Source organism: Pinus tabuliformis, chromosome X (assembly GCF_031772625.1).
Source record: "Pinus tabuliformis cultivar Carrire ecotype Pingquan chromosome X, CPIR1, whole genome shotgun sequence".
Taxonomy (NCBI): Eukaryota; Viridiplantae; Streptophyta; class Pinopsida; order Pinales; family Pinaceae; genus Pinus; species Pinus tabuliformis.
The window spans coordinates 1735155111-1735178716 of record NC_142308.1 but is presented as its reverse complement, the minus strand read 5'-3'; the positions used below and the strand labels follow the sequence as shown (position 1 = coordinate 1735178716).

Below are 23606 nucleotides of genomic sequence, written 5' to 3'. Positions count from 1 at the left end.
AAACGTTATCATTGTTTTGTTGAGGCATTATAGGTGGATTCACCAACTCTGAAGACTTGATCATCAGTCTTTATATGTGTCTTATGTGGGATATTAGATCTAAGGGTATCACTAGACCAGTTCTTTTATCTCTCTCTTTTTCCACTTGTCACTCTAATGTTATTGTTCTCCTCTTTCTTCAATTCCAACTTCTTACCATCAATACTGAGTTCCTTTTCTGAAACAAAAGAAGATATAATGCAGAGTGTAAGACATGGAAGATGATGAATACAAGAATATAAACTAAAGTATACTATAAAGGATTTATACGACATATACCTCAACATAAGCAATGTCAAAGCCATTTTTCCTCATAAAAGCAAGAAACTCAAATAAGTTTTCTTCAGTTGGGCGATAGTGGTCACTACGTGGCCAGATGAAATGTATAAACAAAGAAAATAAAGCATCACCATAGAAAAGAACACCTTAGTAACTTAATATTCAACATTTAGGGAAAGCTTAGGCACAATCATGCCAACTAAGTTACATGTTAAAAAGCTAAAGTTGTAGATAACTTGTGAAATAAAATAATCTGAGGTGTGATGTCTAATCCTTGTCGTTTTATTCGCAACAACATTTAATTCTATAATGCATGAACTTGGTCAAGTATATAAACAACATGTGCTCAAATAACAACATGAAAGTAAACTTTTCTAATAGTCATGAAATTTCTTTAACACAAAATAGTTAAAAGGATTTCAATCAGTATCATGTAATACTAATCTTCTCTTCAAGTTTTGGTTGTTTTTTAAATGGATAGATACCAAGTAATTTCAATTTCATAGTTAAAAGACAACAAAATAAATAAAAAAAATGTTCAAAATACAATCAAACAATAAAGAGAGGATATCATGGAATGGACATTGCAATTATAAAACAATTTGTTTACCTGTCCATCAATGTTTTATCTGGCATTCCTAAAACATTTTCTTGCTCAAAATAACCATGAGGTGAAAGAATCATATCCAAGACATGCTCTGCATTGTCTCCTCATCCTTTTCCCAGTCACATTTCCTGTAACCTACCCACACCAGAGTCAAGTAACAATCAAACGAAGGCATTGACATTTGTTTTTATCTTTTATATCTATAAACTTTGAATTTGATCTGTTTCAAGAACATATTAATTCATATTTAAAGCCTTCCTTTCATGAGAAGGTATCAATCAAGTAGGACATTATAAAAATCGACCTCAATGAGGTCCTCAAACAATTTCTACAATATCAATATTTTTCTTCTTGTGATATATTGGGTAGAAAAAAAGAACATATCTGCAAAAGAAAAGCCCTATATTACTTATGTTCAAACTCTGTATATGGTGTATTCTTAGGAAGATTTTTAAGATGTTCCTTTGTCTTTACCAAAGCAGACGATATCTTGGTTAAACTCTATATCCTTTCATTCAACATCAATTTCTACAAGATAAATGTCACACATTATTCTTTCCCATTTCTCAAGATGGTACATATGATCAATTGAAAGTCACATAAAACCAAGAGCAAAACCTTTTCTAACCAAAACAAACGAACAAACAATGTCTCTAATAAAATTTCACACCTCATAAATTACTTTGCTACGTGCTTAGGCTAAAGGTGAGGTTATTTGAATCATCTTTAGGTCATATTTAATGGGATATTTGTATGTTTGTCGTGATGTCAATTTGATGTTAAAATTAATATATAAATCCATATTATTATCAATGAAATTCAAGTATAATTAACAAAAATAACATCATTGCAAGGTAGTGGAGAGAGAAACGTCTTCATAATTAGGTGAGACTACAGAGTGTTAAAACACGAAGCCACAACTTCAAACCTAACATGTGTGGGATGCCAAAAGCAAAAATACTACAAATAATTCATGTAATTATAATACAATAAGGTAGCTTCTTTATGACCTCATTGTTGTATAATGTATATATTTCCTGTTCACAAATCAACATAATATAAGCACTCATAATGTGTTATTTGCAATTCATTTCATTGTTGCCATTCACTTTAAAGAGAAACTAATCTATGGAGATTTATTTTGCTTACTTTCCACTTCCTTAGCATGTTTATCATTAATCTTAGAAATTTTTCTTCATTTAATATGACGTGTAATTTTATGTTGAATCATGCTATCCACATAAAGGGATATAAGTGACAATATTTTAACCATAAGAAATACCCTTACAACTTTCAATGGAATTCCTGAGAAAGGCTATAGTTAAATATCCTAACTCAGAAGAGTGGAGTTGGGAAAAGATCTTTGGAATCCCTGGAGTATTTGGTGATCTAGTCATTGGGACAAGCTTCTTTTGCTAGGGGGTGATGGTTTTATATTTGAACAATATGTCAGTGGTTGGGAGTAGATTCTGAAACATGATCCCAATGCCCATTTTAAGTCACATTTTGTTGAATGTTTTATTAACTATCTAGGTGAGGTACAAACTACAATGATTCTTTCACCTCATGGTTATTTTGAGCAAGAAAATGCTTTAGGAATGAAAGATAATACATTTATATGAAAATTTTAGTTGTTTTTTAGATTGGAGATCCCATGTCAACCATCATTGAAATGGCAACCTCATCAAGTGGATGACCTCTAAAAATTTGACATGTTCTTCTAGGAATACCATTTTTTATTCCTTTAACATCACATATGGCAGTGTATTCATGGGCAATAACGGAAACAAAATAGGTAACCAAACATGGACTGTTGTGATAAAACATTGGATTGCTCTAGATAGATAAAAAAACGTTGAGAACTTGAACCTATAGGGTGCAGATAAAAATCTCTAGATCCCTTGGAATAGTGATAGAGACTCCAACCACTAGTTGCACTAATAGATGCGATGTAGAGGCCACAATTAATAGTAAATAATAATTCACAAGGTACTCCAAAATCATGAAAAAACTTCATAATGTCTCTAACAAAAAAGGTGCATGCTCTAGCTTGTCATTTTCAATACCTTAGTCATTTCCTGTTTCCACTCCTTGTTGTGACATAATGGTACTGTCCATGGTAAATGACCTGTTGCTTCAAAAGTAGTCAAAATACTTTTAATTGTACCATGAGCATAGAAACAATTCACCATTGCTATATTGCACATTTCCTTTCAGTTGTCATATATAACTATTTTCATGTCATCCACAACCGTCCCTGAGTAGAGACACTTTGACGAAAGTGATGACTTAAACTTAGAAGAGCTACCGTTCTCATCCACATCAAGAATGTCATGAAAATTTTTTATAAGAAAAACAACCACACTCTTGGCTACTACACTAAGCAATCCTCTACAATCACAAAGTCGATTGGGTACTACCAAAACCTTCACAAGATTCACATAGAATGATTGCATTGCAGACTCAACCTTATTCATAGTCTCAAAGTCTAGGAGATCAGGTGACTTCCTTTTAATTTTTTGGGCTTGAGATGTCAACCTATGATGAATCTACATGTCTCCCAAGCTGACCAAGACGCATTCTTGAAATCCCTTTGATACCATGGTCACTTCTTCTATGGTGATGAAGTCTTGTTTGTATAATAGAAAAATATTCAGGTTCAATGGACTAATGAGAAGCAAGTCCATTCCTCATAGACACAGGTTTCATTTACGGAACAATTAAAACTATGTTTGTGTCACTACCAGCTTATGTACCTACTACATTTGGTGCCAAATTTTTAGTTGCAAGTGCTTGTTCAACCTCTTTATTTGCATCTACTTTTGAATCACTAACAAGAGATATCTACAAAACTATTTCTTTGTACACCCTCCCTACATCCTTCAGTATTTGTATCCCCAGAACCAATTTTAGGCATCATTGTTGTTGTGCTTTTTAGTAGATGTGTTGAAAAGGATAAACACCATCTATACTTGAAAGGCATCTCAAAATTCTCATGTGTTGTGCTACCTCAATATCTGTTGGCTTTGTTCCAACAAAAAAATCCATGAATTCAATTCCAGGTTTCATGTGTTCTCTCAGAGTAGTACAAACAACCCTTGTGAGAGGAGATGATACTAGGGTGAAAATTTCTTAAATGAAACAACAATATGTTAGCCACTTACAAATGATAATGGCAAGAGGGGTAAAGCAAACAATTGTGGCATGACCTCTACCTTTTTCTTAGCAAAACCCCTCATATGTATCTATGTTTTGAAAATTATTTTCTAAGAGATGTGTAGCATTTCTTATACAATCTGGAAAAGGGATTCTATGTTTGAAGACAAATTTTCAGTAGAAGTATCAATCCCCTAGCTCATATGTTTCCCTCGATGATTCATCTCCATCCACTGAACTAACTATTTTTTGTTCTAAATCAGTTTCCATGGATACAAGCACAAAAGAGCTGGCATATTCTTGCAGCAGGGAAGACACTTAATCACCAGATCTAAGTTTTGAAGTGGTATTTAAGATTTCAATTGATACATCCACCCCAAGACACCTCAAAGAAGAAGAATGTTGCATAAGCTCATCCAAGGAAAATGATAAGGACCAAGGAGTGTCACCTTGCCAAAGCCAGTAAGTAGGTTTTTGATGTAGAAAATTTCACAAAACATCTTAGAGAACCATGATCTGTTATATCTTGAAGACCAAGTTTATTAAGGGACAAAACATCTAAACATTGTGGTATACAAGCTACTGCATTTGCAGAAGGGAGGACACCAACCATGATGGCATCCAAAAAAGCATTAAGCAGACCAACATCATCTAGAAAAAAATAGCAAGTTGGATTTTTTTTAATAATATCACTCATGACTGTAGCTGCAAGTGAAAATACCCCACCACCAAAGTATTTTTATCTTTTGAATACTGTGCACAAGCAAAAATACCAAAGAAATCTCTTCAAATCCATATAGGTAAAAAAACTGTCTGGGTAACATACATCACTCATACCCACTTGCTTGCCAAACATAAATTCCATGGATCCATGAGTTTCAAAATGAAAGACAACATCATCCTTAAATATTTTATCCAAAAATGAGTAATAAGCAGCAAATCCATGGTGTGGACTTGTTGATTTTGTGAAAATAAGCCTCATTGGATCGCCTTCATATCTGAAAGTTGGTTGCACTCCAATGAAAACATTGCCAAATTGTTTTCCATATACAAGAAGGTTCTCCCTATCATAATTAAGGTTCCATGGAGGTTTTCCCTAGTTTTCTTCCAAAGCCTTAGCATAAGGTGTGAACTGTTGGTACTCTCTCACATTCATTTTGTAAGCAATATTAAGATTTGGGATGTTGAACTTAACTTCTTTGCCATGAATTGTGTCTTCAATCAGTGCTTCAAAAGTATCTGGAAAAACTTCTACATTATATCCATCTATCTTTAGTTTAGGTAATACACTAAAAATTGAAGAGAATACATTGAGGTAGGTTGCAGTGCCAACATTGGCTTTGTCAAGTGGGAAGCTAAATACATATACATTTATTTTATTGTCCTCCTACAAAAATGAAAGTAATAATGTATTGCATCAGTGAAGACTGTCGTTATACCTAAATTCAATTATCTCAATTAGGTTGTAACATGCAAAAAAAATTGAAATGACATTTTGACATGAACACCTTTGTTATTTTCTTTAGTTGATCCCACTTGATATCCCTTGTACAAAGTTTTAAAAAACACTTATGAATTGCATGGGACTTTCCTACACATCAATATAAAGAATTTAGAAACAATTTTTTTACGGCCACTTCAAAAGAACCCTGCAATGGCTCAAGAGAAACTTTGATCCTACATATGTATATGGTACCATGACCCCTATTTTGTTATTATGACATCGAAGTAATGATAATTTGAGTTTCACAACAAGGTTAACAATTTTAGACAGATTATATTGTTAACACATTATCTAATTGATGAACTTGCAGAAACAATGTTCATAAAAACAATGAAACCTGAACTTGCTGAAACAATGTTCATAAAAACAGTGAAACCTACCCATTCTTGCATAACAGCTTGAGAAAACAATTAATTGCAAAATAGCATCAATCTCATGAAGAGAAAATTTCCATGCAACCCAAATTGGATGTAATCCCAACATGTTGATAAGTCATTTCTCTGTGTTCTGGAACACTACTGGAAAAGTCACAGTCTAGGGAACATGAAGCTTGGAAAAGCTTGTATAGCACAAGGATGATCCTGTCTAGCAGGTCCACCCACAAGTGTAAACACAATCAAGGAAACAAAAACATCTACTAGTTATTTCTTTGTTATTGGATCATACAATAAATGCTCCACAAGGGTGGAAAAATCTAATCCACCTAAAAATGTTGTCTCAACTTTTGCACCTCTAACTTCCAATTCCATCATAACATCCACATAGTGACTATCGTCGTCAATAATAATGTGGCTTCATTGCAAGGTGATACCAATCACTGGTGCATTTAGGTTTTTTAGTTTCTCATTTGCATCCTTTCGAGTGTCATACAAATTTAAATATTACTTAACATCATCATACATGTAAGGAGCGAGAGGGTGCCATATTCCTGTGTCCAAATAGAAGACTAGATCAACAAACTCCAAATGTGTTTTATTGAGAGCAGTAACATACAACCCCGCAATAATCTTAAAGAAGTTTTCAATATTATTTAGGGATCCACCTAACCAAAACTGCAAACTCATGATATAGGCTCTAACATATTGAACCTTATTTCTTGGAAAATACTTGAGGACTTTGGGTAGGGTCCTAACAAGCTTAAGCATGCTTTACTCAAAGCCTGATGACTTTTTATTTATTTTAAAATTTTGAAATAAAGGACTTTTGGATTGGCCCAACTGATACATATTGAGCATGGTTACCAAGTATCTGATGCCTTAGAAGGCATGATTACTATTTTGGATCCTCAAAGACAGAAAATGGCCTTGACTAATTGTGATCTCACTTCAGCTAGTGACACCTTTGCAAAGAGAGACATCTGTGGAGATCTTCACCAAAAAGAAGGTACATTGATTTTCAACAATGACTCTCAAGATAGCCATCCTACTGGTGATGAAGAGGCTACGTCCTCTCATACTATGGGCAATAAGAATTTATGTGATATCTCAGGAAAAGTTTTTTCTCGATTGTAAGGCTGAATTGTCTTCCAAGTCCCTTGATTCATTCAAGTGCTCTAGTAGAAAAGCAAATTATTATTGGCATGACTTGCAGGCAGATGCTTTCAAATCCAATTATTTACTTGATAATAATTATTTTCTTGAAGGATCTTGGAATGGGTGCAATCAAAGAGACGAGGAAGCACCTGAAAATGGTCTCCAAAAGGCACACACTTCGTCAATAATCCTGCCATTTCCATTTTCAAGCTTTGACTTTTACTGGATACTTGTGATATATACACCGAACCAGGAAAAATTTCTATTAAACTTGTACCAGATCTCCCTTTGGTATACTTTTTTTTATAAATTTCCCATGTTGTCGTTTTGTAGTTTAGACAACCAGATTTCTCCATTATCTCATTGTCTACGTGACCCCCGTCATATAACTCCATGAGTGACTCAACCTGTCATTAGGAATTGCAAAGACAATATTAGTATAGGTTTCTTTTTGAGCAACAAGTAATATGTAATTAGTAGGAGCACTTTCAGTGGGCCGTTGAGTTTTGATGTTTATTATATCAATGATGTAGCATGATCTTACCAAAACAAACCATCAACACAATAGTTTGAACTTTTCTGAAACAACCTAAATATCAGAATGATAACTTCATAGGAATGTAGAATAGGGTAATTCCTCATGAATTGAGATACTTACGTTGAATGGTAATGTTTGTGAATGGACCTTGGTCATGCTCACTTCCTCAACACCCAAAAAATATCCAGAATATTCATTTTGGAGATCCCCTGAATTTGTCGGTTCTTCATCCTCTACTATTTGCATCTTCTAGTTCAGTGCCCTATTCCTCCATAGTGCCATGATTGTCTTGTTTGACATATAAATTGTAGTTTCTCAAGAATCGGACAAGAAATATATTTCAAGCTTTGTTCAAAATACCAAACTAGCTTGTCTCAAATTCATGCACATCCACTCTTTATTTTCAATTTTCTTTATTGGAATTCATGCAAATTAATCCTCTTTCATTGATCCAATATTACTTCTTCCATTTTTACAAGTGATAGAGGAAAATGTATGGTTGCTATGATGAGAAAAGAACTCAATGTGTACCTACATGCAACATTGTAGGAAACAAAGGACTGAAAATGGAACTTGAGTCTTCCTTTGTCATCTGTGTACTTTGCACCATGGCTAGCATCAAGGCCTCTGCCTCTGTGAAGGAAGATGACCAGAGATGGACTACCCATTGATGTTAAGGAAGGAGGAAATTCCACTATTTCCTCTATATCTTCCCACGGGGAGGAAAATTTGGTTTGATGTCCAAAGAGATTTGCATAGAAACCTAGCATCCTTGCAGATAAGAATAAGCAACCTTGAAAAACATAAATTCACTTGAGACCCATGTTCTAGTCTATTATTTGAAATAACTCATGCAAATGTATCTAAGTGAGGCATATATACCTAAAGAGGCATTTTATGTTTCAAGTAGAAAGAAAAATCATTAATCAGAAACTCCTCACTTGGAAGTGAAAATAGCTTCTAGAATGTTGAATTTGTCTGAGGTGAGCGCCATGAAATCTGCATATAATTTTTTCTCATCTCATGATGTCCAGACAAATAGAAAATTCCATTGAACTATACGTATGCCAAGGAAAATACAAGTATCTACTTGAGATTTAATATTGAAAGATGAATACCTTTTTTCCAACTTCCTTTTCCATCTTTGTTATGTACTGAGTAACCACATCAGGACCCTTTGTATTTTGTCAGAAATATCCTAAGGTGCAGCTTCGATTGGCAAGCTTGTGCCAGTCTTCCCTGAAGTGGGATCCACAAATCAGTCAGTTCCTATGAAGTAATTTTAGAAAATTGATCTCAGCATACCCTAGAGATGTAGCCTCAACAAAAGGCCCTTCAAAGTCAAAGACTTCTACATCCATCACAGAAGGAGGCTCTTCTGTCACATCATATTCAAATATTTCTGCAAAATTATTTGGAGAATGAAATTCATAATGGAAATCATGAAAAAAAGCATGGAGAAGCATAGAATATCAAGCGCACAATATCTAGATAATTTTATAAAATTTTACGATGCCATTGAGGATCCAATGTCTGCAGTTTGATTAAACTTGTTCGAGGTTTCCCATTACAAGTAAATACCACATATTCATCTAAGTAACCAATAGCATATACAACAGAGAAATTATTTCCTTCAATTAGGGCAACTGTCAGTAGCCATCCATCTTCCTATGCTTTAATTCCATGATCACTAGTTGTAATCAAGCCATGAATAAGTTTGAGAAACCAAAATGTTTTTTAATAATTGCCAGTCTTACTTTTATCTAAATAATATGTCTAGGAACTGAAACGGCTCAGAGCACAAATGACATATTGTCTTACCCTTTTGTAACTGTGCATGCACGAAATGTGAAATCATCTTGAAAATATGCTCCACTTGGAGAACAAGTAACCCACATGTCATAACTTCTCCGAAAGAATAAGGTAAATCTATCCCACCAAATTCCAAGCCCTGCATCACACTGGGATTAGCTAGGAAGATGTGCAAAAGGAGATATGCCAAAGAAAATAATGTAGATACCAAGTTAAAAACCCCAATGTAACTAACAATAAGATTCCATTCCGATTGGGGATCCATCTGCCTTTGAAAATGGCCTTTGATTTTCCACCCGAAGCTTTTGACTTCCTTGCACTTCTAGTGTGCTACAATAATCAAACTACTTTTGGCCTTTATGGACATGATCTCCATGATGAAAGCAGTCCTATCACAAATTTTAATGAGATTTAGTTTATTGGAAGGTTGGCTATTGATGAACTTGATCTCATCATCTGCCACTTCTACTTGTTTTCCAACTGATCCCAAGAATTTTTTATCGTAAGGATCAAATTATTTTCTAATGTCTCTATGGTGATCAAGATTATGAAATTATCTTTGAACAAGTTCATTGTAGACTTGATCCAATCCCTAATACAATTCTTGGAACCTGTGAGTATTTTCTTGGCATCCATTTTCTGACTAAGGATCCTATTCATCTCTTCATATGCCAACTTAAGATCTGAAATCAATTTATATTTTTGAGCCATGTTAGAATGTCCAAATATATATTCTCATTCCTTTCATCTAACAATTTCTACAAATTAGAAAGCTCAAAATCTGTAGCTTGATTTTCCTCTTGGAGACAATATAAGTTTGCATTCAGCCTATGTAATTGTTCCTATCCAGACCGTTCTTCTATGATATCTATCTTATGGATTAATTTATGTTTATGTAATCTTTCTACTAAGGTTAAGATAACAACATATTCTAATATTTTAATGCTCTGCTCTTATTTGGATTTAGCTTCAACAAGATTTTTGACTTGGTTTTTAAGCTAGATTTTATCCTTCTCGATCTCTGTTATCTCATTACTTTGGATGTGTTTACTGATAGACATGTTTAACTTCCCTTTAATCATGGAAATTTCATTATCTTTCTCCCTAAGCATATCTGTAATGGACTTAGGCCTACATGGGTGCTCGACTCATAAAAATATTTTGCTGCAAATCATCAATGGTAATTGTTTTAGCTCTATAACTAGCCTTTTCTATACATAACTTTTCTTCAGTTCTCTAGATTTGTAGTCTAAGTTTGGTGACATTGATAGAAGCTTGAATCAAATATATAGATATTGGATCAGATATATGCCTATTCCAATCATTTTTTTATTGGGGAGGTAGATTTTCTAAATCCACAATAAACTAAGTAGTTTCAAAATCTTCGAGCTTTACCTCTCTGCTAGACTTTGCTACTTTAGGTTGGATAACTGCCTTGTGCAATTTTCTAGCCTTGTAGTTGACTGTGGATAAGAGTCTATAAGTAGTTGGATCCTCCTATGCCATTTAGGTATATAATTCATGTTTTTCTTATTCAAATAATTCCTTATTTGGAATTTGGTAGGATGTCCTTTCCCTATTCTATTTAAATAAGCCATTTTTCCTATGATTGTACTTCTGAGGAAAAATGAGACTCATTAGTAGCAAAATGAATAACATATAATGTTTTAGTACCACCTTTTCCTAAAGAATCAATTATTGTTTTTGGCCATTTACTTTGAATAAAGAGAGATTCTGCATCCATAAGGTCCTCATGTGTTTTTCTAATGGTTCTAAAGTTCTGAGAATCCATTTGTGATGTTTTTGTTTCTCTCTTTGCATCCAAAATTTGTTGGGCAAGTAGTTCAAAGATCTCACTCCACGAGTCTTTATTTATAGTTTTCTATTTCCACTAATTGGACTCACGGATATAGGGGGAAATTTCATAGAAACTCTCAAATTAGACATAATATGCAAGGGATCATACCTTCATTATTCATCTTCCTCAAAATTAAATGTTTTTGATAACTTCTCGATAATGGGAAAATCAAGTCTTAAATTGATAGTGAATCTAAACATATTTGTTAAGACAATGAATGTATATTTCTTCCTTAGAGGCAAAGTACAGGTCATTTGAATGTATCATCAGGTGCATATACTCTAAGGAAAAAAATGGAAGTTAGATATCAAGGTATCCTATAAGGTTTGACCTCTACGTTGAATATCCTAATGAAATTGTAGTCTTTCTTTATATACCAATATCCATATTTCAATTAGTCATTCATGTGAAGGTGAAATTACATTCTTCTCGCATACTAATAGGAGACTAGCCAAAAATCAATACAAATACATTATACACAAAACTCTCCTCCCACCCACTAATAGGCTTCCAACAATGTTCCTTCAGATTTAGAAGAAGCCATTACCTCCAAACTCTAAACAGAAGGGTTTGGACTCCTATCCAATTCATAAAAGGAGCGGATCTATGAACTCAAAAGAAAAAGAAGAAAACTTCTTGTAGGAGAAAAAAGGAATGGCACCTAAAAGGTAGGCTGATTTGGCTTAGGGATAGAGATGATAATATTTTTTTTTTTCATTATTTTTCAGATACCAAGAAAATATCGATTTAGTCTAGAAAATAGACAAAGCAGATGATTCATGGGTTGATAATTTTACTGAAACTACTTTTGAATGGGTCTCCCATTTCCATACTCCCAAAATTTATTCAAAGAGGATAACCAAGCTTCCATCAATGCAATTCTAAGACTACCCAGCTTATTCCCTAGATTTGTAGACCTAGAAGACAATCAATACGCCATTGCAAAGGCAAGGAAGGAGGAATTGCTCAGATCCCTTCAAAACATTCAAAAATATAAGAACCCTAGTCTACATGGATTACCCATTAAATTTTCCACATTTACTATGATTTCATAATGAAGGATCTCCACAAGGTAGTGTAAGCCACATTTTCTACCTTCAACACCACTTTTGTTGCACTTATTTTGAAGATGGACAACCTAACCATATTTAGGAGCTTTCATCCAATCTCACAATGTAACAATACCTATAACATTATTTCATAAATTATCTCTGAAGGAATGAATGAGACACTATCTAAAAATAACTCTCCTGAGCAATTCAACTTCCTCGAAGGGCACAAAATTCACAAGGTGGTTGGTGTTGCTCAAGAAGAGATACACTATGAAAATAAAAAACTTGAAGGCCATGATAACTAAATTATACCTATACAAGGCCTTCAATAGAGTTAGTTGGCTCTTCCTTCTCGACTCATTCTCATTCATTTGGTGTTTATCTTACACTTTGTGGCTTTGGTAATCGCTTGCACTTACTCTATGACCTTCTCAATTTTAATCAACAGGTCAAATTTACCATTCTTCAATTCTAAAAGAGACACTTGTTAAGGATGTCCTCTCTCCCCTTTGGTCCTCCTCCTTGTAGCACAAGGCTTAAACAAGGCACTTAGGGTAGCTTCAACAAACGACTCTTTTAAAGGTATCTTAATTGGCAATTCCTACTCCATTTCTCACTTTTTGCAAATGACATCTTAATATTCTGTAATAGTTCCAAGTGTATGGTGAATAAAATCAAAGAACATGTAGAATTAGTCTACACAGTGACATGTATGCTGGTAAATTCTTCAAATTCTTTAGTTATTAATTGGGGTCTCTCTAAACCCAAGAGTCACTATATAAATCATATAATCCCTTTCATGGCCTCTGCCTTCGAAGGCGGATTTAAGTATTTGGGTTTCCATAAAAAATTTAACTTATAAATAATGGACATTATCAATGGCACATCAACATGATAAAAAAGAACTAAATTCTCACTGCAACATATGGTTTCCATGCAGTAGCCACCTAATTCTTGTAAAATTAGTCATTAAGGCTTTCCCAGTTGACTAGATGTCTCTTGCTTGGATACTGAAAGGGGTATTCAACAAAATATTCCATCTCTGCCACTATTTTATTGGATACACCCATAAGTGATGAAAGAGAGGACACACTTCTGATTTTTCGAAAAAAAATACCAAACTAGTAAAGAAAAGAGCACTAAGCAGGTCTTTTGGGAAGATTTTACTCGAAAATTTATGTTTTCATTTCCAGAAACTATTCCTTGGCATTTGCATTGTTTCGTATGGTTTCCCAAGAAGTGTATCCTGACTTTCTGATACATTTTAGACCCTTGCAGTCCCATTTTTTTCCACAACCTTTATCTATTAATTTTAATATAGTAAATGCTTCGAATAAGATAATGAAAAGGCCAAAGGATGTGGCTCTCGAAGGGTTTGAACGTTTACTACATGGAATAGACACAATTTTTCAACAATAAGAGAATTTGCTTACCAAAATGATAATAAATTTATTACTGATATTTATACTGCAATTCCTAAAAGTAACTTTTGTTCTAGGGCGAAAAAGTTGAGAATCCCCACTTCAGATCCTTACACATTAAAAATGCATTCACAAGACAAGATGATACATAATTTTTCAAGAAACAAAATCCACAATCTCAACACATATTTACCTTGATTTCGGTACTCTGAATTTTCCTAGCGCAAATCCCCTGCAACTAATGTTATAGTCTCTGTTCAGGCCTTCGAGACAATGGAAATGCCATGTAAATGTGCCACGATCTGTGGCACGTACTCAAACTCTGGAACCTCTCTATGAACAACATCAAAATTAGAATTAATCCAGTGCATAACATTGGCTATATGTGCAACATCAAAATTGATTTTCCCTTCCCCTCCTTAGGGATCGATCCCTGTAATAATGCCACTCATTATCTTCTTATTCCAAAATCCCCCCTCAATTCCAAACTCTAAACCCTTTGTTGTTCACCCTTTCAAATATTCTGGATCCAAAATATAGCACTCAACTATTCTAACACCATCAAATATGCTGCAAACAATTTTAAATGTTGCAATCTACAACCTTTTTTTCCAGACTTCCATGGATTCTAGTCAATTTCTCTAATACTATTCTTGCTTTGATCCAAAACCAAATCTCCCAAACAAGTGGAGTACTGGTGTAGACAGGTCAAGCTTAAGGTGCAGTTATACATTCCCTTGTCTTGTCTCATTGTCTTCTCTGTACTAGCTTGATGACTTAACGCTCTAGAGGATTTTGGCTAGGAATTTTCTTTTTAACCATAGAAGTCGTAATACTTCACACGTGAACTTGCAAAGGACTACAGCCCAGTGAATTTGATCTTGGCTAAAATTCAAGCATAGGTGTAATGCTAATTGATTTGGAAAATATTCCCTTATTCAGCCCAGTGAATTTGATCTTGGCTAAAAGTCAAGCATAGGTGTAATGTTAATTGATTTGGAAAATATTCCCTTATTCACTTCTTAGGAAATAACAAGTCACATTTTCCCTTTATTTTTACTGTCTCTATTGCCTACTGTATGCAATCTTGAAACTTGATGTTTGAGGCTATCTTGGCTAATAAGAATTTTAGTTTTTAAAATCTGTCCTTGATGATTGGTGCGTACTTATCAACGGGCTTGTCAAACTATCCAAAAAATTCATTATGCATTTTCTCAATTATAATATTATTACTCTAGAATTACTAAGGAAACTATGAAAATCTATAACATTAACTCTTCCTGCTTATAACTATTTTGGATTGATAATTTTCTGGCCGAAGTGTCTTGAATCTTCTTCAATTTCCAAATTTGATCTGCCAAAAAAGTTGAATAGAATTTCTAGGTTTAAAAATATTACTTGATATGCTTCATATCTAAGCACGTAATAAGTTTCTGATGTCTTATATAGGATTTTAAAAGCATAAATCAATTTAGAAGATTCTGAAAAACATATTGGTTTACTGCCATTATCTAAATGTGATTATTGAGAGGAAATGATGGATGGGAGAAACTAGCACCTAAGAGGTCATAATCTCAAATATGAAGATGGTGTTATCTTTCCTTGTACTCGACATTGTAGTTTGGATGAGATGTGAAATGTGAGGTGTAATGTAATAAAGACAATGGAAAAAATGACGTCTGATATTCAAGTAATGAAATAAACCATGAAAGTTCTTCTGGGTACATCTGAAAGTTCTTGAAGTTACTATAGACTTCTGGGTACATAGAAATGACGAGCTTGATTAGGTTTGGGCTCAAGATGAGTCATCAAGAATCAATTTGGCTCCCTTAACACTAGGAAGAATTATGCCAAAAAAAAAAAAAAAAAAACCAAGACTAGGCAAAAGCAATGAGTGATATTTTAACAACAGGTATACAAGTTTTGAAATTTCAATTTGAAATGAATAGAAAGTGAACTCGGTTCCATGATATTAAGTTCTGAAAAACTCACCAGTTTTGTCAGGAAACAATATATAGGCATGGTCAGTATGTTGGGCTTGGGCCAAATGAAAATGGTGAGTTAATTGCAGTAGACTATGAACAATCAACCTTGATCCTATGTGGAAAATATTTCATTTGGTGAGTTTATTACAATAGACTATGAGCAATCAACCTTGATCCTATGTGGAGAAGCTTTCTCAGATACTTATGCCTTGAAGGGAGCACTAAAATTTGCAATCGCACTAGCAATATCTAGTATCTACATACAATGCCCTTGCCTTTCCTGCATGGCTTCTAGTACATGGAGAATCCATAGTTTCGTTATTTGCATTAGAAAAGACAGTCAAGATTTTCCTAGCTCTACATAATGTCTTGGTTTTAAATGGGGCAGGTGTTGCTTCAGGTCTTGATGGAATAGAAATAATTTTTTAAAAGTGGTGGCCCAGCTCATTATTGTAATACCTAGTGGCCCAACTTTAAGGAAACATGAGACCTTCACTCTTCAAAGTAGAATATGATACGTAATTTCAACTACAAATCTTGCATCATATCAATGTATCCTAAGAGTAATATTGTCCAGGAGGTTTGTATGTTGTTTTACTATGACATGTATGGCTATCCATCTTGTGAAAGTATATTTAGCCTATGAATTAAGAAACATTTCCTAAATACACAAAATTTTATTTTGCAAGTCACACACATGACTACAGATGTATAACCATTACTCCACCTCATTCTACCATACAAATTAGAAATTATGCATAACATTGCAATCTTGTAACCATGCACAGAAAGGTGTGTTGTGAGCGGTTCAGACATATTTGGGCATCATATTTAATAAGGAACTCAACATTGTGTGATTTAGAATGGGCATTGGGACATGGTCAATAATTCTCCTCCCACCCACTAACAGGCTACGAAAAATGTTCCTTCAGGAATTAGAAGAATCCATTACCTCCATACTCTCAACAGAAGGGTTTGGACTCCTATCCAATTCATAGAAGGAGCGACTCTATCAACTCAAAATAAAAAGAATAAAACTTCTTGTAGGAAAAAAAAGGAATGACACCTAATATCGACTTAGTCTAGAAAGTAGACAGAGCAGATGAGTCATCGGTTGATAAGTTTACTGAAACTACTTGTGAATGGGTCTCCAATTTCCATACTCCTAAAGCTTATTCAAAGAAGATAACCAAGCTTCCATCAATGCAATTTGAAGACTACCTAGATTATTCCCTAGATTTGTAGACCTAGAAGACAATCAATACCCCATTGCAAAGGCATGGAAGGAAGAATTGCTCAGATCCCTTCACAACTTTCAGAAAGACAAGAACCCTAGTCTAGATGGATTACCCATTAAATTTTCCACATGTACTATGATTTCATAACGAAGGATATCCACAAGGTAGGGTAAGCCACATTTGCTACCTTCAATGCCACTTTTTTCGCACTTATTTTGAATATGGACAACGTAGCCATATATAGGAGCTTTCATCCAATCTCACAATGCAACAATATCTATAACATTATCTCATAAATTATCTCCCAAGGAATGAAAGAGACACTCTCTAAAAAGGACTCTCCTGAGCAATTCAACTTCCTCGAAGGGCACCAAATTCATAAGGTGGTTGGTGTTGCTCAAGAAGAGATACACTATGAAAATAAAAACTTGAAGGCCATGATAACTAAATTATACCTATACAAGGCCTTTAGTAGAATCATTTGGCTCTTCCTTCTCGACTCATTCTCATTCATTTGGTGTTTAGCTTACACTTTTTTGCTTTGGTAATTGCTTGCACTTACTCTATGACCTTCTCAGTTTTAATCAACGGTTCAAATTTACCATTATTCAATTCTAAAAGAGTCACTTGTTAAGGATGTCGTCTCTCCCCTTTGGTCCTCCTCCTTGTAGCACAAGGCTTAAACAAGGCACTTAGGGCAGCTTCAACAAATGACTCTTTTAAAGATATCTAATTGGAAATTCCTACTCCATTTCTCACTTTTTGCAAATGACATCTTAATCTTCTGCAATAGTTCCAAGTGTATGGCGGATAAAATCAAATAACTTTTAGACTTAGTCTACACAACGATGGGTATGTTGATAAATTCTTCAAAGTATTTAGTTATTAGTTGGGGTATCTCTAAACCCAAGAATCACTATATAAATCATATTTTCCCTTTCATGACCTTTGCCTTCGAAGTCATATTTAAGTATTTGCATTTCCACATAAATGTTAACTTATACCTAAAGGAGACTATCAATGGCACATAGCCAAGATAAAAAAGAACTAAATTTTCACTGCAACATATGGTTTCCACGCAGTAGCTGCCTAATTCTTGTAAACTTAGTCGTTAAGGCCATCCTAGTTGACTAGATGTCTCTTGCTTGGATACTGAAAGGGGTCTTCAACAAAATATGCCAACTTTTCCACTATTTTATTGGATACGCCCATAAGTGACGAAAGAGAGGACACACTTCTAATTTTTCCAAAAAAAGTAGCAAACTAGTAAAGAAAAGAGCACTAAGCAGATCTTTTGGGAAGATTTTACTCGAAAATTTATGTTTTTGTTTCCAGAAACTATTCCTTGACATATTCCCTATTTCATGTGGTTTCCCAAGAAGTCTATACTGAGTTTCTGATACATTTTGGAACTTTGTAGTCCCAATTTTTTCCACAACCTTTATCTATTAATTTTAATATAGTAAACGCTTTGAATAAGATAACGAAAAGGCCAAATGACGTGGCTCTCGAAGGGTTTTAACTTTTACTACACAGAATGGACACAGTTTTTCAACAATAAGAGAATTGGCTTACCAAAATGATAACAAATTTATTACTGATATTTATATTGCAATTCCCAAAAGGAAATTTTGTTCTAGGCCCAAAAAGTTGAGAATCCTCACTTCAGATCTTTACACATTAAAAATACATTCACAAGACAAGATGATACAAAAATTTTCAAGAAAAAAAATCCCCAATCTCAACATATATTTACCTTGACTTCAGTATTTAGAATATTTCTAGCGCAAATCCCCTGCAACTCTTGTTATAGCCTCTGTGCGAGCCTGTGTGAGAGTGGAAATGGCATGTAAATGTGCCATGGTTAGTGGCGTGTAATCAAAGTCTAGAACCTCTCTATCAGCAAATTCAAATGTAGAATTAAGTCAAGCCTTAACATCAGTTATATGTGCAGCATCAAAACTAATTTTCCCTTCCCCTCCTGAGTGATCCATCCCTGTAATAATGCAACCCATCAACTTATTATTCGAAAAGCCCCCCTCAATGCCAAACTCTAAACCCCTTGTTGTTCACCCTTTCAAATATTCTAGGCCCAAAAACAAGCACTCAACTATTCTAACACCTTCAAATCTCTACTCCTAACAATATTAAATGTTGCACTTTATAGCCTTTTTTTGTCAACTTCCATGGATCCTAGTCAATTTCTCTAATACTATTCTTTTTTTGATCCAAAACCAAATCAATACTACATTATGTGACCCTTAATCTTAGCATTTGCAACTATCGTGGAACCCAAAAGAAATACCCAATTGTTGTAAACCAATCGTAGTTTGTTCTGAAACCATTCCAATGCTAAACACCAAACCACGTGTTCTATAATATTCAGTTATCATGGACATCAAACAGGTCACCCAACTTCTCTAGAACCATTAAATATTTATTCTACAACATTCTCAGCACCACTTTAGACCCCTTTCTCTCACCATTTCAGTAGTTCTAGGGTTAAAGCAAAAGTTTAATTACAAACCCACCTTAAAACTCATTACTCTCTAGCCTCTGTCAATCATAAAGATCTCGGATCAAATACACAAATTCAATCCAAATCCAAACCCCTTTTTTTCAGCTCTTTTGGCAATCATGAGCCTGAATTTAAGTACCCAACTCCTCTATTGCAACCAAGTAGAAGAGTTGCTAAAAGCCCAAATGGAAACTCTTGTCAGAAGAAAAATAATGTATTCTATGTAACAAAAACACCAGAATATTTCTCTTGATCGAATTCTAAATGGTATTTCAATTTATGTTGTGCACATCAAAACATTAAAATACCACTGCAACTAACACAAAACTGCGAGCTAAAACTAACAATTTCTTAGATGCTTGGACACCAAATATAAGAGAGTCGAAACTCTGTTGATGGGATGAATGCTTGTTATTTATGTTTCCTCATATCATCCTGTTGTGAGATTGTAGTCGAAATTTACCAACATTGATTTACAAGTTATATTTTCCAAATGATAAAGACAAATAAAAGATAATGTGCATAAAGAACCTAGTCTTCAAAAATAGTAGAACCCCCGCCCCCAAAAAAACCTTGTAAGTTATTGAAAATGTCGAAGCTATTTATTCAATTCTCATCACTTCATAATCTTTTCCTAATTCAAATTATCCATTTCACTACCTGTACAGAGGAGAGAGTGTTAAGCCTCCCTCTATTTGTTATCGGCCTAATTTTCCGTCAATCCTACGTGGTCATACCCTCTTAAATTTGAGTGGGAAAATGAAATTCCAAATGAGAATACCCAAAACTTTTACCATAATGTAAAATAAATTATTATTTGAATATAATAATTTTTTTTAATTTTTTTTTTTAAGTTATCAAAGGTTATACATGTTTTAATGTTTTTCAAAAAGAAAGGTAGTTGCGTTTTCAAGTTATTTTGTTTCCTCAATTTTTTTTTATTTTTCTCATTGTATATGACTAGTCTAGATCCATTTTAACTTTGGACCTAGAGGGATCAAACATCTTTTTACTCTAAAAGAGAGGTTTGCGCCTTAAAAAAGATTTGATTCCTTCGTCTCGACACTTGGTAGATCCAGAGTTAAGATGGATCTAGATCGGTTTAATTATTAATTATAGTTATAATTATAATTTTTTTATTTTTTTATTTTTTTAAGTGAGTCAAAATGTTAAAGAGGACATCACAACATCTCTACCATGGGAAAGGAATTCAATAATTACGGGGAAAACCTATAGGACCATGGAAAAATTGCAGGTGAAGAAAGGGGTGTGGATTTTCTTACTAGAGCGAGGCGTAGTTTTGATGAAGAGTGAATGAGCTTTGGACAATGTCAAGATCTGATATCTTTGTCAAAATGCAAAATAAGATTAAATGATAACCATGATATTTTTATTCACGTGATGTATATTTTTTAAGTACAAATATCATCGTCGTGATAAACCCTTTGAAGAGACACAACTACTCATCAAATATGTTTTTTAGATTGAGATGTTGGTTTCTTACTATCAGACCCACATGAACGAGGAGGAGTTGTGTGGACTATGAATTGGAGGAGGGGGTTTTCAACAAATTTGGGCTAGTTGAAAGGATTTTATCCTTTCGCATTTGGAAGTTAGATTGAAAGGTCATGACCATGCCTCATTTTCGGGCAAAAGGAAAGTTAATAATTTGATAGGGAAGTCATCTAGAAATTCGGAGGCCCTAACCCCTACTCCAATTGTGCACTGCTTGAGTCCTCTAGTTTTAGTCGGCCCAGGGCTCGAGGCCATTTTTGAGGGGTTGCAAAAATCTTCTTGGGGTTCTCTAGCTCTAAGTTTTGTTTATGTTTCCTCGTATCATCCTGTCGTGAGAGTGTAGTCGAAACTAACCAGCATCGATTTACAAGTTATATTTTCCAAATGATAAAGACAAACAAAAGAAAATTTGCATAAAGAACCTAGTCTTCAAAACTAGTAGAACCCTTGCCCCCAAAAAAACCTTGTAAGTTATTGAAAATGTCGAAGCTATTTAGTCAATTCTCATCGCTTCATCATCTTTTCCTAATTCGAACTATCCATTTCACTATCTGTACAGAGGAGAGAGTGTTAAGGCTCCCTCTATTTGTTATTAGCCTAATTTTCCCGTCAATCCTATGTGGTCATACCCTCTTAAATTTGAGTGGGAAAATGAAATTCCAAATGAGAATACCCAAAACTTTTACCATAATGTAAAATAAATTATTATTTGAATATAATAAAAAAAATTGTTTTTTTTTAATTTATCAAAGGTTATACATGTTTTAATGTTTTTCAAAAAGAAAGGTAGTTGAGTTTGGAAGTTATTTTGTTTCCTCAATTTATTTTTATTTTTCTCATTGTATATGACTAGTCTAGATCCATTTTAACTTTGGACCTAGAGGAATCAAACATCGTTTTACTCTAAAAGAGAGGTTTGCACCTTAAAAAAGATTTGATTCCTCCGTCTCGACACTTGGTAGATCTAGAGTTAAGATGGATCTAGATCGATTTAATTATTAATTATAGTTATAGTTATAATTTTTTTATTTTTTTATTTTTTAAGTGAGTCAAAATGTTAAAGAGGACATCACAACATCTCTACCATGGGAAAGGAATTCAATAATTACAGGGAAAACCTATAGGACCATGGAAAAATAGCAAGCGAAGAAAGGGGTGTGGAGTTTCTTACTAGAGTGAGGCGTAGTTTTGATAAAGAGTGAATGAGCTTTGGACAATGTCAGGATCTGATATATTTGTCAAAATGAAAAATAATATTAAATGATAACCATGAGATTTTTATTCACATAATGTATATTTTTTAAGTACAAAGATCATCGTCATTATAAACCCTTTCAAGAGACACAATTACTCATCAAATATGTTTTTTAGGTGAGATGTTGGTTTCTTACTATCAGACCCACATGAAGGAGGAGGAGTTGTGTGGACTATGAATTGGAGGAGGGGGTTTTCAACAAATTTGGTCTAGTCGAAAGGATTTTATCCTTTTGCATTTGGAAGTTAGATTGAAAGGTCATGACCATGCCTCATTTTCGGCCCTACCAGGTCTTTAGAAAGGAAAGTTAATAATTTGATACTGAAGTCATTTAGAAATTCTAAGGCCCTAACCCCTACTCCAATTGTGCACTGCTCGAGTCCTCTAGTTTCAGTCAGCCCAGGGCTTGATGCCATTTTTGAGGGGCTGCAAAAATCTTCTTGGGGTTCTCTAGCTCTGAGTTTTGTTTCCCTTTCATCCCAGAGATCGGATAAAGGCATGCAATGTGTTATGACTTTCTTAGGGTTTTCAGAAGTTGTAAATTTCTTTGGTTTGTTTTTTTTCTTGTCCTTCATCTCAAGTGCCATTGGCCTTGCCTGCCTTGGGCAAACTAGTGAAGGATAACCTTTCCCAATGGCAAAGGATGGTCAAACTGTTGTTGCAAATATCTTAATCCATCTGCAATGTTAAAACTTAGAGACAAAAGGGTTTTCAGAATTTTAACATCGCAGATGGATTCAGAGACCCCTTTGTCTCTAAATTTTAACACTGCAGATGGATTCAAAGACCCCTGTAGTAAAATGAAACACTTCAGTATCAAAATTGCAATTTTCCATTTCTGGAGTGACACCTTTAAAAATTACTAACATAAATGACTAATTCATATACTTGTTGTACTTATTACTTAGTCATATTTATATTCTAGGACTATAGTAGTCATTTACGTTAATCATTATTAATATTGTCACTTATTATCTAGTCATATATTTTATTCCTAGACTAAATTAGTAATTTTAGTTAGTCAATTTTAGTTTGGTCACTTATTCTCTAGTCGTATATTTTATCCCTAAACTAAATTAGTCGTTTAAGTTAGTCATTTTTAGTTCAGTCACTTAAAAGTGCTCAGATTTAGTAGTAATTCACTTGAAATAATTGTGGTGACTAACTTTTTTAGTCACCTGGTCAATAATTTCATCATTTTCTATTAGTGCTAGCTTGCCTTTTTCCGGATGCCATGGTATGTTGGGATTTTTATCTCAGTTTTGAGCTTTGGTTGTCAGATGGATTTCATAATCTA

The 23606-nt window shown here is 34.1% G+C and overlaps 2 pseudogenes; both read right to left on the bottom strand.

The window, feature by feature from the left end:
- Positions 1-4820: 4820 nt before the first annotated feature.
- On the bottom strand, positions 4821-6820 carry LOC149146731 (magnesium-chelatase subunit ChlH, chloroplastic pseudogene; annotated as a pseudogene).
- Positions 6821-8098: 1278 nt separating this feature from the next.
- LOC149146730 (C2 and GRAM domain-containing protein At1g03370-like) lies at positions 8099-9732 on the bottom strand (annotated as a pseudogene).
- Positions 9733-23606: the final 13874 nt, after the last annotated feature.